Source organism: Aphelocoma coerulescens (assembly GCF_041296385.1).
Source record: "Aphelocoma coerulescens isolate FSJ_1873_10779 chromosome Z unlocalized genomic scaffold, UR_Acoe_1.0 ChrZ, whole genome shotgun sequence".
Classification (NCBI taxonomy): domain Eukaryota; kingdom Metazoa; phylum Chordata; class Aves; order Passeriformes; family Corvidae; genus Aphelocoma; species Aphelocoma coerulescens.
The window spans coordinates 50,826,992-50,843,456 of NW_027184085.1; the positions used below are offsets into that span (position 1 = coordinate 50,826,992).

Sequence of the window (16,465 nt, forward strand, 5' to 3'; positions counted from 1 at the left end):
ATATTAGCACATCCTGTTGTTAGCACAACAGTCTCTGGTCTTTTTCAGGTATGTTGATTGCCTAAAAATATGGAAGATCTATTACATTGCCTGTTAACTTTTTTAGGATTTACATTAAAGAAGCAGAGAGAGCATGCCCATTTAAAACCCTAGAAACTAATTTCTGTTAGTTTTCTTCACTATTTAATTTTCCCACTTGATTCATTCTCTTTGGGAATAGTTTGGAATCCTTCTTCAGATAGGCCACTGGAGAAAAGCACTCAGTAGACCTTGTAAGGAGTAATTTCCATGTGGGAAGCTGTGCTGGTGCTATACTAGGCAATCAAAAGGCTGAGTGTACAGGGGTGGCTTAAATGAGAATAACCTGTCACTGTAAAGGCAACACCAGGAATTTTCAGCTGCTGAGATTCATGACTCATGAATTATGGAAGACATACATATTTTGGCTTAGTGTTAGTATTTCTGCAGAGCGATGTGGAGTCTGTCTGGAAGGCACAACTGTGGTGTTCTTACCTTGGCCGTTTCCATGTGGGATCCTTTCTTCATGCAGCTGAACATGAATTTTGCTGTGAAATTTACTGTGACTGGTTTCAAGCTGAAGGTTTCTCTCATGCTAAGAAGCTAAATCCCAGCTATTATACAGGAAATCTCATTGATATTGGAGTGAAAATGGAGTGAGAAGAGATTCCATTGCATGGCTATGTTGCTGCTCTTCTCATCCCCTTTTATTATGTATTCGTATTGTTGCTGCATCCTTGTTATTTTTCCCTCTTTTGCAGTTTGCCTACCACACATATGTACTTTTGGCACTCATCTTCTGCAGCTGAGCTGAAAAGTAGCAGAACTCCACCATTTTCACCCATGAAGTATCTGACCCTGCATTTCCAATTGATAATCCATTGAGTTCTGTGAAAGCCACTTCAGTGATTGCTGTCTCAGGAAATGAAAACAGGAGGGTTTTTCATGTATCCAACTGAACTATTCAGATGGAGTGGAAATATGGAAATGATCTACACACCCTTGTGGTGCCTCATCCCTGTGTGTACTCACACCATGAGGGAGGCAGTGAGTGCTGTCTCATCCTGGGAGCACACAGCTGCTGCATTCAGAGGCATTTCCGAGGTGGCCGAGGCCTTTTTCAGGTTTTACTTCCTACTGGGGCCATCAAACTGCTTCAGATTTGGGGGGAGAAGGGTGTGTTTGGGGTTCTTTTGTTTGTTGTGGTTTGTTTTAAATATTTTAACAGTGAATAGAACCTGGAAGAACCTGAAAACATCCTTTGAAATGCTGCAAGTATGCCAGCTGTGGGAAGGAATTCGGAAGGAATTCGGAAGGAATTTGGAAGGAAGGAAGGAAGGAATTCGGAAGGAAGGAAGGAATTCGGAAGGAATTCGGAAGGAAGGAAGGAATTCGGAAGGAATTCGGAAGGAATTCGGAAGGAATTCGGAAGGAAGGAAGGAAGGAAGGAAGGAAGGAAGGAAGGAAGGAAGGAAGGAAGGAAGGAAGGAAGGAAGGAAGGAAGGAAGGAAGGAAGGACTGGAGATTACAGAAGAAATATCTTTACCTCACAGAAAATCTGCAATATTTGACATATTTTCTTTTTAAGAAAGCTTGCAAAACTTTTAAAAGATTATTTTTTCCTGTGGTCTCTAGGAAAATATGGTAAATAAATCAGATTTCCATACACTTAGACAAGAATGTAAGAACACTTCTTGAGCTAGACCAAAACTCTGCCAAGGCCTGGACCCTGTCTGACAGGTTGCAGGAGTCAATGGTGCCTGTTTAGGTAAGACTGCAAGAGGAGGACAAGAAGGATGCACTCCCATTGCATGGTCCCTGCTTCCTCTGGGTTGAATCTTAGTGACTTGATGCTGACATGGTACACACCCGTTTAAGAGATTTCTTCCTAAGAAACCAGCACAACTGGTTTGAATGCAAATAATTTCTCAGCATCCACAGCATGTAATGGCTTTGCAGTTTTCTGTATATTCACAGCTTTGCTCTATATTCTTCGAGATGACATTTCCCTTAGATGCGTAGAAAAGACATGGACCTGTTGGGGTGTGTCCAAAGCAGAGCCACAGAAATTATCAGAGCTTGGAATACTCCTCCTACGAGAGCTGGGATTGTTCAGTCTGGAGAAGAAAAGGCTTTTGGAAGACCTTACTGTAGTCTTTCAACACTTAAAGAGGGCTTACAGGAAAGATGGAGACGCACTTTAAATACGGTCTGTTGCAATAGGATGAGGGGTAATGTTTTTAAACTAAAAGAGAGTAGATTAAAACTAGATATAAGGAAAAAAATTTACAGTGAGAGTGGTGAGACATTAGGACAGGTTGCTCAGAGGTGATGCCCTATCCCTGGAAACATTCATAGTCAGTTTAGACAGGGCTCAGAACACCCTGAGCTAGTTGAAGATGTCTCTGCTCACTGCAGCAAGGGTTGGAATAAATGACTGTTAAATGTCCCTTCCAACACAAACTATTCTATGATTCTATGATTTTGAGCCATCTACCTCCTTCATTACATTAAAATGTTTTTTCAACATAAATTATGTACATCTCAGGTGAAGAAACTGTTGTGGTTGTGGATACCAGTATTTGACAGGTGAAGTAGTTGTTCTACTATTTTATTTATGCTGTTAAAATTTTATATTTATAATACAGATTTCTGTATTGTGGTAGCTGTAATCTGATTCGGTATGTTTTTAGATTTTGTCCAGTGTGTTAGCGAAGAAATGTTAAGTACTTTTATTAATTGTAGACGTCACTACTAGTAAAATGATATCACACAAGAAAATAAGTAGTGTGAACTTCATTTCTATATGATGAACTAATCCACAATGTTAATTACTTAAAGGCTAATGAATGAAGAGTGCATGGAGAATGGGCAAAATACTTATTCTACCCAAAAGAGCAAATAAGGTAGTTTCATCATTAGCATTGGAAAACAGTGACTTTTTCTTCTGGCCACAACTGATTGCACTTTTGAGAACAAAGTGATATTTTTAAGGCATTTAAGTGAATTAGTTGCCAGCTTTCCACTGACAGAGAGCTTGGAGATACATTATTTCAATGTCTTTTGAAAATTTCACTCTCAGCAGAGGAGCAGTTCTGAGAAAATATCAAGGAAACAGTCCTCCCAACCAGTCAGAACTGGGCTTTGAGCTTAATCCAAGACTGTAATGCATAGCACACATCCAAAATAGCGAGACATAGGTAGTATGATATTAAAGACAAGAAAACCATGTGATATTTTTCAACATGTGAGGAATGAGACAACTCTTAGTAAAAATTAAAATAATTTATTAAAAATAGAAAAATTGAAAAATTACAGAAATTAGAAAAATATAAAAATTTGGGATCTTAGTGGCTCAGGAGGTATGCCCCAGGAGCGCAGGGATTAAGAGATCTTCAGGCTTTAACAGCACTGAACCTCTAGTGGAAAGAAAACTTGCAGTGCTGGGCTGACTTCTAGCTAGTCTAAAAGTCAAAAGGAGAAATTATTAAAGGCTCCTAGATAGGAGTCAGGCTTAAGTACCCAGCACTGGCACTCACCACAGCTGATCTGCAGTGATCTGCACCTGCTCTGATGGCTGCCTCGTTGTTTTATAGTGCCTTTGCTCCGCCCCGATCCGCCCACAGCCCGCCCACAGCCCGCCCATAGCACACCCCTTTGGTTTCAAGTGATTGGTGCTTTCTTTTTGACAGATCATCTCTGTCTACCAATGGCTTGTCGTCGTTAGGGGGGTAGCAGCAGTTGAAGTAAGGGTGGTAACATGCCCTCATTAAGATTCAGGTTGCTATGGAGCTTACTTGCAGAATAACGGCTATGGGGCTAAAAATAGCAATTGGCTGTTAGGAACTGGGGTTTTGGAGTTAGTCCCAAGACTAAAGTGCAAAGCAAAACTTTAAAAAAACCATTAAAATACATTCAATACTTCTTAAAACACTTATAAAAATACACAATGAACATAGGAAAAACAACTCTTACTATGTACAAGTAGTTTGGAGTTTGAAAAAGGGATTTTTAACTAGTAAACTTTTAACTGGGAATTTTAACTGGGACTGGTACAGACAAACTGCTTTGAACAAGTAAAAACACTACTAATAAAGCTTGATTTTTGTACCTGGGCTGATGGGTTAACTTTATCATTTAATCTAAAGAACTGTTTAATTCAAAATTAACTAATTAAGGCACTTAACATGCAAAGACCAAACTTAATTAGGGACTTCATGTATGACAAGTCCCCCCTTTTTCTCTTATGCTTGCATCTTTGGTCTTTGCATTTAAGTGAAACTGGGTAGCTCTTCAGGGATAGTTTCAAGTTCTTTAAAACTGTTCCATATTTGCTGGGCAATTTTTCTCTCTTTTCTGGCTTTCTTATTGTTACTGTTATTGATATGCATAATCTTTTGAGCGAATGGTGGACGCTGCTGTTGTCCTTGAAGATCCTGGATCAGTGGCATACCTTGGACGACAGTGGTGATTAGACGGATAAAACAGGGGATTAAGCATGGGAGGAAAATAAGTCCTGTAAGAGAGAGTCCAACAATGATTAAAACTTTCTTCCACCATTGTCCTTGGAAAATATTTCCCCACCATTCGGAAGTGGTTAGAGACTGCCACTTCTGCACTGGAACCTGGGCTAGTTTCCTGATGTTTTGGGTAATCTTGGTGATGGCTTCACCGTGATCATCAATATGGATGCAGCAGTCTGATGTATTAAATTTGCCACATACTCCACCTTCCTCTGCTAATAAATAGTCCAATGCTAGCCGATTTTGGTACACGGCTGCTCGAGTTTGCCCTTGCTGTGTGTTAAGCAGTTCAAGAGCAAGAGAGGTCTCATTAGTGATTACCTCAATTAGTGCTTGCAGTCTGATGATCCGGTTTAGCATGTAGATGGGAGTTCGGTACCCCCAGCTCCCATCCTGTGCCCATGTTGCAGGTCCATAAGTCTCTAGGATCCTCTCGGCTGGCCACTCTTCTTCTCCCCATCTTTGGGTCCCTCCTATTACATGTCTCTTTGTACGGGAAAGTTCATCATAAAGGGAGATTCCAAGGTGGGCTCCCGCGTTTTCACCAAGTAGGAAGAAGTTTGGTTGAATGGCTCCGAGAGTGCAGCTCCCTTTCCAGCGAGGTGGCAAGCTGGAGTATGCTCGGTTACCACAGATCCAGTAAAGATCTTGTGGTGCTTCCCAGAAGTGGGGTTGTATACTTGCTGGTGTGTTCCAGTACTTGGAGATTTGTGGCAGGACAGAGTATGGATTTCCCTGATCCCAGCACTGCCAGAGTTTTTTAACAGAATGCAAAACACAGTTTTTGTTTTTGATCTTTTCTGCAGACCAGAATACATCTGGTTCTTGAGGTATCCACCAGTGTTTTTGCCCATCAGTTACCAGGTACCTTTTGCATATTGTCTCACCAACTTCTTTTAAAAATTTTCTTCCTTTCCTCCAGATACATTCTTCTCCAATAACAGAATTACTTAACAGCCAGGTTTCATTGTCATGTCGGGTTGTGGGGGAAAGATTACTCAGTCGGAGTAAATCGGGGGGTCCAAGACTGACTCCCCGCCAAGGCCAACTTTCCGATTCTAAAGTTCCTCCACACACCCAACAATTTGTTAAATTTAGCTGTTGTCCAATCCTTTCTGCCAGGTCAATAAATAAGTTTTTCCTTGACATCAAAGGATTGTTTTCTTTTTGTTTTTCCTTTTCCTCTATGACCACCTCTTGGATCAGGTCGGTGTCATAGGTCTTTCTTTTTACCAAATCTTCTGTCCTAGTTATATATTTAAAATTAAAACAGAGCCAATCATCTTGGGAGGGGCACTCTCCCTTCTGTTTCTGTATTTGGGTGCCAATGTTTCTGCCAATCCAATACTTGTGTCCTTTTTCCGAGCAGGTACTTAATTCTGTTATGTTGTAACAAGATGGATTAACATAAGTATGTGCTCGGAAAAAGTGTCGGATTTGGAATGAGTTTCCTTCTGCCTGGTACACAGTCTTGTAACATTGGTGACAGCGGCTGTCAGCTGCTTGTGTGAAGGGAAGCCAGAGGATCCAGAGATAGATGACACTTAGCAGGATGTTGCTTTCTTTCCCCTTTAGGCATACCCGAGAGGAGCTGTTTGCATTAGGGTTGCCTCTGCTAGTGGGACTTGTCATCTTTGCTTCTTTGGTCCTTTCTTTAGGCTTCTCACCTTCAGATAGTCTTTTAGTGCTCTCAGACTTCAGGAAACTCATGGTTGTTTTGGGGTTGGCCTTGTCAAAGATTAAAGGTACTATGCCCATAAATTTGGAGTCTGATCAAACTGTTATTGAAAGAGAATGCTGGCTTCAAATGGAGCCTTACTATACAGTTAATGGGACAATATGGTTATGCGAATGCAGAGTCTGTAAAAGAGAATAACAAGGAACAAAATTAATAGCTAAATATTTTCAACTTAATTTAACAACTTGTAGCTAACACTTATTAACAAGGTGTAACTGGGAAAAACTGTGCTTATTAACGGGGTATAACTGGGGAAGAACTGGGAGTACAGGGTTTTATTAACTTGGACTGAAGGTTGCTGAGTGGAGTTTTCAAACAGGATGCTTAATTTGCTGGTTTTTCCGGAGGTTTCTTCTCTTCAGTTGGTGGTGCTACCGGACCCTTCACTCTCTTGACGTGCGTCCAGCCCTTTTCCAATGTTCGGACGGCTGTTTCGGTGGTTAGCTGGACCTGAAATGGACCTTCCCAAGATGGAGTTAATGACTTTTCTTTCCATGATTTTATCAACACCCAGTCACCAGGACTGATGTGATGTAAGCTGAAATCAAGTGGGGGTGTTTGTGGAAGAAGACCTCTTTCCCTCAGTAACTCTAGATTTTTGGCAATTAACTGTACATACTGTTGTACACTGGTGTTTCCACACTCTTTTGCATTCAGCTCTTGTGATGTAACAAGGTAGGGCAACCCATACAACATCTCGTATGGTGAGCAGCCTAAATCAGATCTTGGCTGTGTTCTGATTCTAAGAAGAGCGAGTGGAAGGCATTTTACCCAGGTCCATTTTGTTTCTAGCATTAATTTTGTGAGGGTGTTCTTAATTGTCTGGTTCATCCGTTCCACTCTCCCAGAGCTTTGTGGATGCCACGGGGTGTGTAATCTCCAATTCGTTCCTAGTTGGTGAGCTAATTGTTGTATAATTTGGGAGGTAAAATGAGTACCTCGATCTGAATCTATTCGGTGGACTATCCCATAACGAGGGATAATTTGCTCGAGGATCACCTTACTCACTGTCTGGGCTGTTGCATTGACAGTTGGAATAGCTTCCACCCAGTGAGTAAGGTGGTCAACGATTACCAATAGGTATTTCCACCTCTGGACAGGAGGCATTTCTGTAAAATCAATTTGAATGTTTTGGAAAGGTCTGATTGCCAATTCAATTCCCCCGCCAGTGTTCTTTTTCATTACCTTTTTATTAACTTTTTGACAGATTACACAGTCCCGTGTTATTTGGTTAGCGATTTCATAAACACCAATGCATCCAAAAGTTCTGAGGTAGTGATCCGCCAGAGCCTTTGAACCCCAATGATTAGTTTGGTGGATATTTTGTAAAATTTCTCGGGTTAGATTTTTATTTAGAATTTGACGTTTATCTGGCAAATACCAGCGACCTTGAGAATCTTCATTAGCTCCAATTAAAACTAATTTTTGTTTCTCTTGATCTGTGAAAATGGGCGTGGGTAAAACATTAGTTTGTGATGTAATGTCAGTTGTGGTGATGTTAGTTGGAAGTTGGTCTACTTCCATCACTTTTACCTCCTCTTCCACTGCTGCTTCCTTTGCTGCCAAGTCTGCTAAGCTGTTCCCTTGAGCTTCTTTGGTGGTCCCCGATTGATGGCCTGGAATATGCACTACTGAGATCACCCGAGGTAGTTGTAGTGCTTTTAGAATCTTTAGAATCAATTCTTTGTGGAGTATATCTTTGCCTTTGGTGTTCAGGAATCCCCTTTCGGACCAGATTTTTCCAAAGGTGTGGACTACGCCATAAGCGTATCTCGAGTCGGTGTAAATGGTCCCAATGCTTCCAGCTAGTCGGTGGAGTGCTTTTTCTAGGGCATAGAGCTCACAGACTTGAGCTGACCAGGTTGGTGGTAATTTGCCCTTCTCTAGCACGCGCATCTGGTTTCCATCGACTACCGAATAGCCAGAGCATCGTTTTCCATTCACCACTCGAGACGACCCGTCAATGAAGAGGATTTCCCCTTCATTGAGGGGACAGTCCACTAGGTCCTCCCTGACTTTTGTTTGAATGTCAATTATATCAATGCAGTTGTGTTCTATTTGATTTTCTGAAGGGGTTCCATAAAGAAATTGGGCCGGATTTTGGTTTGCACATACAACTAACCTCAGGTGGTCTGAGTGCATAAGAATGGTTTCGTATTTGACCATCCTCGGGTCAGTTAACCACTCTGCAGCCCTGTGTGCTAATATAGTTTTTATTGAGTGTGGAGTATGTACTGTTAAGTTTCCACCAAAAATGAGTTTTTGGCTCTCTGAAACCAGAACGGCTGCTGCGGCGATGGACTGGATGCAGACCGGCCATCCTCTGGACACTGGATCTAGTAACTTGGAAAGGAAAGCAACTGGCTTCCTGACTCCACCCCACTCCTGGGTCAAGACACCATAGGCGATTCCCTTCTCCACGTTAACAAATAGATCGAAGGGCTTTTCTAGTGAAGGAAGGCTTAAAACAGGTGCTTTTATTAATTTTTCTTTCAAATTTTGTAATTTTTGTGTGTCCGAATTATCCCAATTAAAAGGTTCTTCTTCAATCAATTTTTCATATAAAAATTTAGCAGATTGTGAATACTGATCGATCCACAGTCTGCAGTATCCAAATAGGCCTAATAATTGCCGAATCTCTCGTTTTGAAGTTGGAGGTGGTAAATTTAGGATCCCTTCTACTCTTTCGGCACTGAGTTTTTTTGTGCCATGGCCAATTAGATGTCCCAAATACTTTACCTCCTGTAGTACGAATTGTAATTTAGGTTTTGACACCCTCAGGCCATTCCTTCCTAGAAAATTTAGTAACTGTATTGTTGCAGCTCTTACCGTAGACTCCTGTTCCCCAGAGAGGAGCAGGTCATCTACGTACTGAGTTACCTGAATCCCTTCGGGTGGAGAAAAGGAACTTAGCAAATCTTCTAGCGCTTGGCCAAAGAGTGTGGGTGCCTCGGTGTAACCTTGAGGCAGGCGAGTCCAGCGCAGCTGCTGCTTCCGTCCAGTGTCTGGATCCTCCCAGGTGAATGCAAAGATGTCTCTGCAATGAGAATCTAGAGGACATGACCAGAAAGCATCTTTAAGGTCAATAACAGAGAACCAGGCATGCGTTGGGGGTACCCGACTCAGGAGTGTATAGGGGTCCTGCACCAACGGATATCTGGTTTGGACTCTCTTATTGACCTCACGCAGATCTTGTACAAGCCGGAATGACTTATCTGGTTTCTGGACAGCCAAAATTGGGGTGTTGTAGGATGATTTGCAGGTTTCGAGGATTCCATCTCGTAGTAAGTCCATGATGACAGGCTTCAGGCCTTTTCTTTTGTCCTTGGAGAGGGGATATTGTGGTACACGTACTGGCTGGCTATTTGGGAGCAACTCAATAGTTAAAGGTGTGATGTCCATTTTTCCCCGGTTGCCAGGTTTGGCCCACACCACCGGGTCAATGTGTTGCTCATCTGCTAGAGATAACACAAACAATTTAGTAGTCATTTTTCCACCTTGTGGTACCACCCCAACTCTCAGAGGTATTTGGAAGTCACGTCCCAGGAGATTAGTTCCAGCTTGAGGTAGATATAGGACGTCCCCTGTATGGGTGCGTCCTTGTATAAAAAGAGTCACATTTTTAATTATAGGAACAGCAAAACTCTTGCCATTAGCACCATATATGTCCAATGTATCATGTGATATAGAGCATCCTGGAGGTGTTTCAGTGACACAGGTTTTCTCAGCACCTGTGTCTACTAGAAACTCCACTTGCTGTCTCTGGGGTCCAACTTCTAACTTTATCAAGGGCTCTTTAAGATGTTTTTGCCCCAGAGAATAGAGCCCCTGACCCCTTCAATTATTCAAAATTTGTCCCTCCACTTGGAGGGCTCCTTGATCCCGCTGCTTTTTGAAACATTGCCAGTGCCCGTGGCCTTCTTTATTACAATATGTACAAATTAATCTTCTGAGTCTCTGGACATTTGAGGTAGATTGTAAGTTCGGTTGTATATGGCAAGTACAAGTTTGTGGCTGTTGCTGAGGACAGTGCTTTTGTGGGATACCCCCTTGGAAATTACTCTGTGTAGGAGGGTTGTGGATTGGAGCACTAGTACTGTTGTTCATTATTCGGCTTTTAGCTTTCATCCTCTCTTCATCCCTCCTAACAAAGACTTTTTGGGCTTCCTCCAGTAATTCGTCCAGCTCCCTCTCTGGCCATTTTTCCAATTTTTCTAATTTTCTCCTGATGTCAGGCCAGGAGTGAAGCACAAAATGTACTTTCAGCATAGTTTTGCCTCCTTCGCTATCTAAATCAATAACAGAATAGAGTTGGATGTTATTCCTCAACCGGGCCATCCAAGCTGTTGGGGACTCATCCTTTTCCTGTTCCCCACAAAATGCCTTTTTCATGTTATTAACTCGAGGAACAGCTTCTCTAATTCCTTTTATAATTAAATTCCTGTAGTCTTTCATGTTCCTCCTGCCCTCTTCTGAATTTGGGTTCCATTCAGGGTCTGTCAGGGGTAATTTTTGTTCTCCAATTGGACCCTGATTGGAATTATTTTCTCTGTCCCAGACTGTGACTGCTGCAGCTCTAATTAGTTTTCGTTCTTCGATGGTAAAGAGAGAATGTAAGATAGATTGCATTTCTCCCCAATTATAAATATTAGGGCCGAGGAATTGGTCAAATTGGTCAGCTAACCCAATGGGATCAGCCATTAGATTCTTCATTTCCTTTTTAAATTCCCGTACCTCAGATGAAGCTAGAGGTACAACAACATAACCAATTCCTCCTTGTGCATTCCCCATGGGTACCTCCCTAAGAGGTAAAATTTTGGACTCATGGGAAGTGCCAAGGCAGGTGGGACAGTCGGGCGTTTTAAACGATTTCTTTCTAGTACAAGATGCTGGGCCATCCTGACTAGAAGAAATCCTTTGTTCAATTGTTTTTTTATGGGAGCAGGAAGGAACAGAAATTTCTTTTTCACTTTCGTTTTCACTTTCTGAGTCCCTTTCGGTTGGATGACTCGATGAAGGAAGGACCCTTTCTCTTTCAATTTGGACCCTCCTTTCTGGAGGAGTTACTGGAGGAATGTAGTCTAGGGGGTCCCACTTTGGTTTATTTAATTTAGGCTTTTGTTTTTCTTTTTGTTTTGGTTCTTCTGCAAGAGAGAAAATTTGGTTTGAATTTTTTTCTATTGAAATAGGTTTTGCTTCTTCTTCCAATTCTCCCTTTTTTTCTTGTTCATCATTTTGTTTTTGCCAATAATTTAACCAAATTTTAGCATAATCCAATTCGTCAGAATGCTTTGGAGCTCTGCAGTGTACATAAGAATACAGAGCTTCGCAAAGCCATTTTTCAGAAGACCCAAATTTGGGCCACTTAAGCCCATCTTTGTGAATTTTTTGTTTTGGCCACTTAAAAAGACAATATCTAATCATTTGGCACTGATCTTTTTCTTTTGTTAAAAGATTTTCTTCCCACTTTGAGAGCATTTGTCCTAATGGACTCTCTGGGAAGATTTTGTATTTCCTCACTGGGTCTTTTCTTTTGCTATTTGCTTGTCCCATCCTGTTACAGGGAAGCAAGCAAATAACTTGTGCAGAAGAAGGTTTGTTTTGTTTTTTTTTTTTTTTTTTTTTTTTTTTTTTTTTTTTTTACTTTTTTTTTTTTTTTTTTTTTTTTTACTAAATTAAATTAACCAAAGTTTTATATTGTATAAAGCAACCACAATAGTGTATAATAAGACAATATTATAAAATGACTTAAAATCAATGCACTATCACAATATAAAAGCACAATAGTAATAAATTTATAACCATAAAATACAGTACAACTAATGTTGAGAAGAGTAAATAGGGATAGTAGATGTATAAGGTAATCAATAATAGTGAATCTGTGGGAAAAACAAATATGGTGGAACCGTGGGAAAAACAAATATGGTGGAACCGTGGGAAAAACAAATATGGTGGACTAAAAGATATTAATTTTAATTAAATATAAGCAATGTGTATTTGAATTATTTAAAATATGATTGAGATTTAACTATCTATATATATTACTTAAAACTTAACAGGATCTGTGGGAAAAACAAATATGGTGGAACCGTGGGAAAAACAAATATGGTGGACTAAAAGAAATTAATTTTAGTTAAATATAATTAATGTGTATTTGAATTATTTAAAATATGATTGAGTTTTAGGTATCTATATATATATATATGTATTACTTAAAACTTAAGAGGCAACAGGTAGCTTTACTAGCAAAAGAGAGATAAATTTAAAATATCTATAATTAAAGAAGAAAGATTATAATGAATAACACAAACAATAATCCAAAATACCAAAAGGGTATTTTATGATTAAAACAGATAAAACAAATCACGATTATAATCCAATAAATCAAACAATCTGAACTAACTGAAAGTATAAAGGTACTAGATAGCACTGACCACAAAAGTCCAGCTAAAACAAGTTCACACATGCACTTAACACAAAAGGTAGAATTCAAATTAAGGACACAAAATGGCGGCCGTTCCCGCCGAAATTTGAAATTTCAAAATGGTGGCCGTTCCCGCCAAAAGGAAAAAAAAAAAAAAACAGGAGGGGTTTAAAATGAGGTTTCTCCTTGGTTCTAGACCCAAGGAGACTGAGACACTAATAAGATATAACTGGGGCCGCGCGCACCCCTAAACTGTAGAAACCTCCCCAAGAAAGGCTGGCCACCACCCTCGATCCCCTTCTGTGTCTCTAAAAGGGTGATCCCTCGTGGTGCCCCTTAGAACGAATCCCTTCAGTCTCACTCACACACACTGGGGACGGCCAACCCCCACACTCACTCTCACAAAGGGAATTCCACCCGGAGGTCCCCAAAACTAGTAGCCCTTAAAAAGGGTAAGCCCTAACTGAATTCCCCTTTAAGAAGGGTTCAAGCCTTACCGCAAGTCTTTTCCACTGGAGGTGTCCTTTCTCCACTGCAGTATCCTTGTGGCAGCCCAGTAAATCCAAAGGGAAAAAAAAAAAAAAAAACCAAAAAAAAATTGCAAAAATTCAAAAATAATAAAATTAACCAAAATCCCTGGATTTTAGGGCAAAAAATAGGCTCCCGGACGAGCCCCCAAAAGAGTTGTGAGGAATGAGACAACTCTTAGTAAAAATTAAAATAATTTATTAAAAATAGAAAAATTGAAAAATTACAGAAATTAGAAAAATATAAAAATTTGGGATCTTAGTGGCTCAGGAGGTATGCCCCAGGAGCGCAGGGATTAAGAGATCTTCAGGCTTTAACAGCACTGAACCTCTAGTGGAAAGAAAACTTGCAGTGCTGGGCTGACTTCTAGCTAGTCTAAAAGTCAAAAGGAGAAATTATTAAAGGCTCCTAGATAGGAGTCAGGCTTAAGTACCCAGCACTGGCACTCACCACAGCTGATCTGCAGTGATCTGCACCTGCTCTGATGGCTGCCTCGTTGTTTTATAGTGCCTTTGCTCCGCCCCGATCCGCCCACAGCCCGCCCACAGCCCGCCCATAGCACACCCCTTTGGTTTCAAGTGATTGGTGCTTTCTTTTTGACAGATCATCTCTGTCTACCAATGGCTTGTCGTCGTTAGGGGGGTAGCAGCAGTTGAAGTAAGGGTGGTAACATGCCCTCATTAAGATTCAGGTTGCTATGGAGCTTACTTGCAGAATAACGGCTATGGGGCTAAAAATAGCAATTGGCTGTTAGGAACTGGGGTTTTGGAGTTAGTCCCAAGACTAAAGTGCAAAGCAAAACTTTAAAAAAACCATTAAAATACATTCAATACTTCTTAAAACACTTATAAAAATACACAATGAACATAGGAAAAACAACTCTTACTATGTACAAGTAGTTTGGAGTTTGAAAAAGGGATTTTTAACTAGTAAACTTTTAACTGGGAATTTTAACTGGGACTGGTACAGACAAACTGCTTTGAACAAGTAAAAACACTACTAATAAAGCTTGATTTTTGTACCTGGGCTGATGGGTTAACTTTATCATTTAATCTAAAGAACTGTTTAATTCAAAATTAACTAATTAAGGCACTTAACATGCAAAGACCAAACTTAATTAGGGACTTCATGTATGACAAACAGATAGCTATTTCAATCAATAGATGGGGAGGTTTTGCCATTTGGGGTAGTTTTTGTGCGGGAAGAAAACTGTATCTTCAGAAAGAGCTCATTCCAGGGAAGGAGAGTGGTGCACACAAAAATACCACATACCCACACACACACATACACACACACACTGTCCCCCCCCCCAAAGAGGCCCAACGATGCCCCTGGTCTTTGGCAGGAAAAGAAGCAGTGCTGAGCAAAACAGACTGACCACCCTTGCAGACACTGAAACCCATGAACTCGTGCAACAGTGCAAACATTGCAAAGTCAATCAATTCTGATGATCCATAATAACGTCCTCTATCCAAAACTTTTGTTAAGCCTCATGGAAATGTTGGATGCACTCAATTAACTGGTAATCAGCCAAAGGAAGATTGTCTTTGGTTCTTTGTTCTTTTGATTAACAGCTTAGAATATGAACATTTTTGTTACTGCTGATTTTCATCTTGAGGCCCTACTCTGGTTTCATTTTGTTTTAAGCATTGGAATTTCAGTAAACTCAACTGATACATAGACATGTAATTTGAAAGCAAGTTCAAAATAACTTCTTCTCACCCACATGCATGCATGGTCAATGAATTTACATATTCTCCAAAATATATGTGTTCCTTTCATGCAGTATGCGTAGTATCAGGCCAATATCCGTTATGAATATTTTGTCGCATACTTCAAGTATTTTTTAATGCTGCATTTAGATGTTATCAGAAGGCTAGAATAATATTACAAGGCATAATAATGCCTATAAAAATGTACCAAGGTAAAAAAAACCCAATTGTCTTTGATAGTTGCCAGTGGTTCACTAAATCTATCTTTGCAGTATCCGAACTCAAGCTCCAGGGTAATCTGTCAAAAAGTTGACTCAATGGACCAATACTCCTGTCCAAATTACCATACAACAATACATCAGGTGTATGCACTCTATGATGCCTCTTCAACTGCACACAAATAAGTGCAACTAAAGCAACGCATCAGCAACTAATTAATTATAGACTCATAAGCTCATAGAATAGTTTGGGCTGGAAGAGACTTTTGGAGGTCATCTTGTCCAATACCCCTGCAATAAGCAGGGACATCTTCAAATGCATCATGTTACTCAGACTCTCATCCAATTTGACTGTGAATGTTTCCAGGGATGGGGGATCCATCACCTTTCTGGGCAACCTATCCTAGTGTTTTACCATCTCATAAGGAAGAAGCATTTTTAGGGACATCTGGGAGCCTTCTCTTCTCCAAGATGAATAAACCCAAGTCTCCTGACCTTTCCTTAAAGGAGATCTGTTCCATCCCTCTAATCGTGCTGGCGGCCCTCCTCTGGACGGACTCACTCCAGCAGGTCCAGGTCCTTCCTGTTCTGGGACCCCAGAGCTTCCTGTGACCCCAGGTTCTAGGCGGGTTCCAGGTGGGGTCTCACCAGAGCAGAGCAGAGGGGCAGAATCCCCTCCCTCCCCTGCTACCCACGCTGCTTTGGATGCAGCCCAGGACACGTTTGGCTCTCTGGGCTGTGAGTGCTCATGGCTGGGTCATGTCCAGCCTCTCACCCACCAGCACCCCCAAGTCCTTCTCACAGGGCTGCTCTCGATCTGTTCATCCCCAGCCTCTTGTGATATAGGTGATTTCTGGTATTCTCTTAAATTTCAAAATGCTCTCTTATATATTTATTTCTAATCTGAGGAAAAAGGTAGCTTTAGTATCTTTTCAAAGCAGGATGTTTTATTCTTATGAAACTTACATAAAGTGACAAAAAATCACTTAAAATATGTTTGAAAGTTTTCTGAATTTCTAGTTAAGGTAATGTTGTCGAAGTTATTACTTCTATTTATTCCTAAGGCTTGTGACCACACAGTGAAAAGAAGGCTTAAAACGAACCCTGAGAAGACTTTATCAACATCTATTTATGCCATAATTTGTTCAATATGTTACTAAAACCACACAAAGTAAACTGTAAAACTTCACAATTTACTACACTTGTGGTTTTACAGAAGATCTATTCTTCTTTTGCTGTAGAGGATTTTACAGGCAGCAGGATGAGCATTGTTGAAAAGGTAAAATCTAGAGTTTCTCTGACAT

The 16,465-nt window shown here is 40.6% G+C and overlaps 1 long non-coding RNA gene across 2 annotated transcripts; it reads right to left on the minus strand.

The window, feature by feature from the left end:
• Positions 1–3,284: 3,284 nt before the first annotated feature.
• LOC138103590 (uncharacterized) lies at positions 3,285–13,293 on the minus strand. Of its 2 annotated transcripts, none has more exons than XR_011147764.1 (2): positions 13,201–13,293; positions 3,285–6,401 (listed from the first exon to the last, which is right to left on the minus strand). It is a non-coding gene; the product is annotated as an uncharacterized lncRNA (long non-coding RNA). The 2 variants fall into 2 exon arrangements; XR_011147765.1 differs by lacking the exon at positions 13,201–13,293 and adding an exon at positions 6,563–6,613.
• Positions 13,294–16,465: the final 3,172 nt, after the last annotated feature.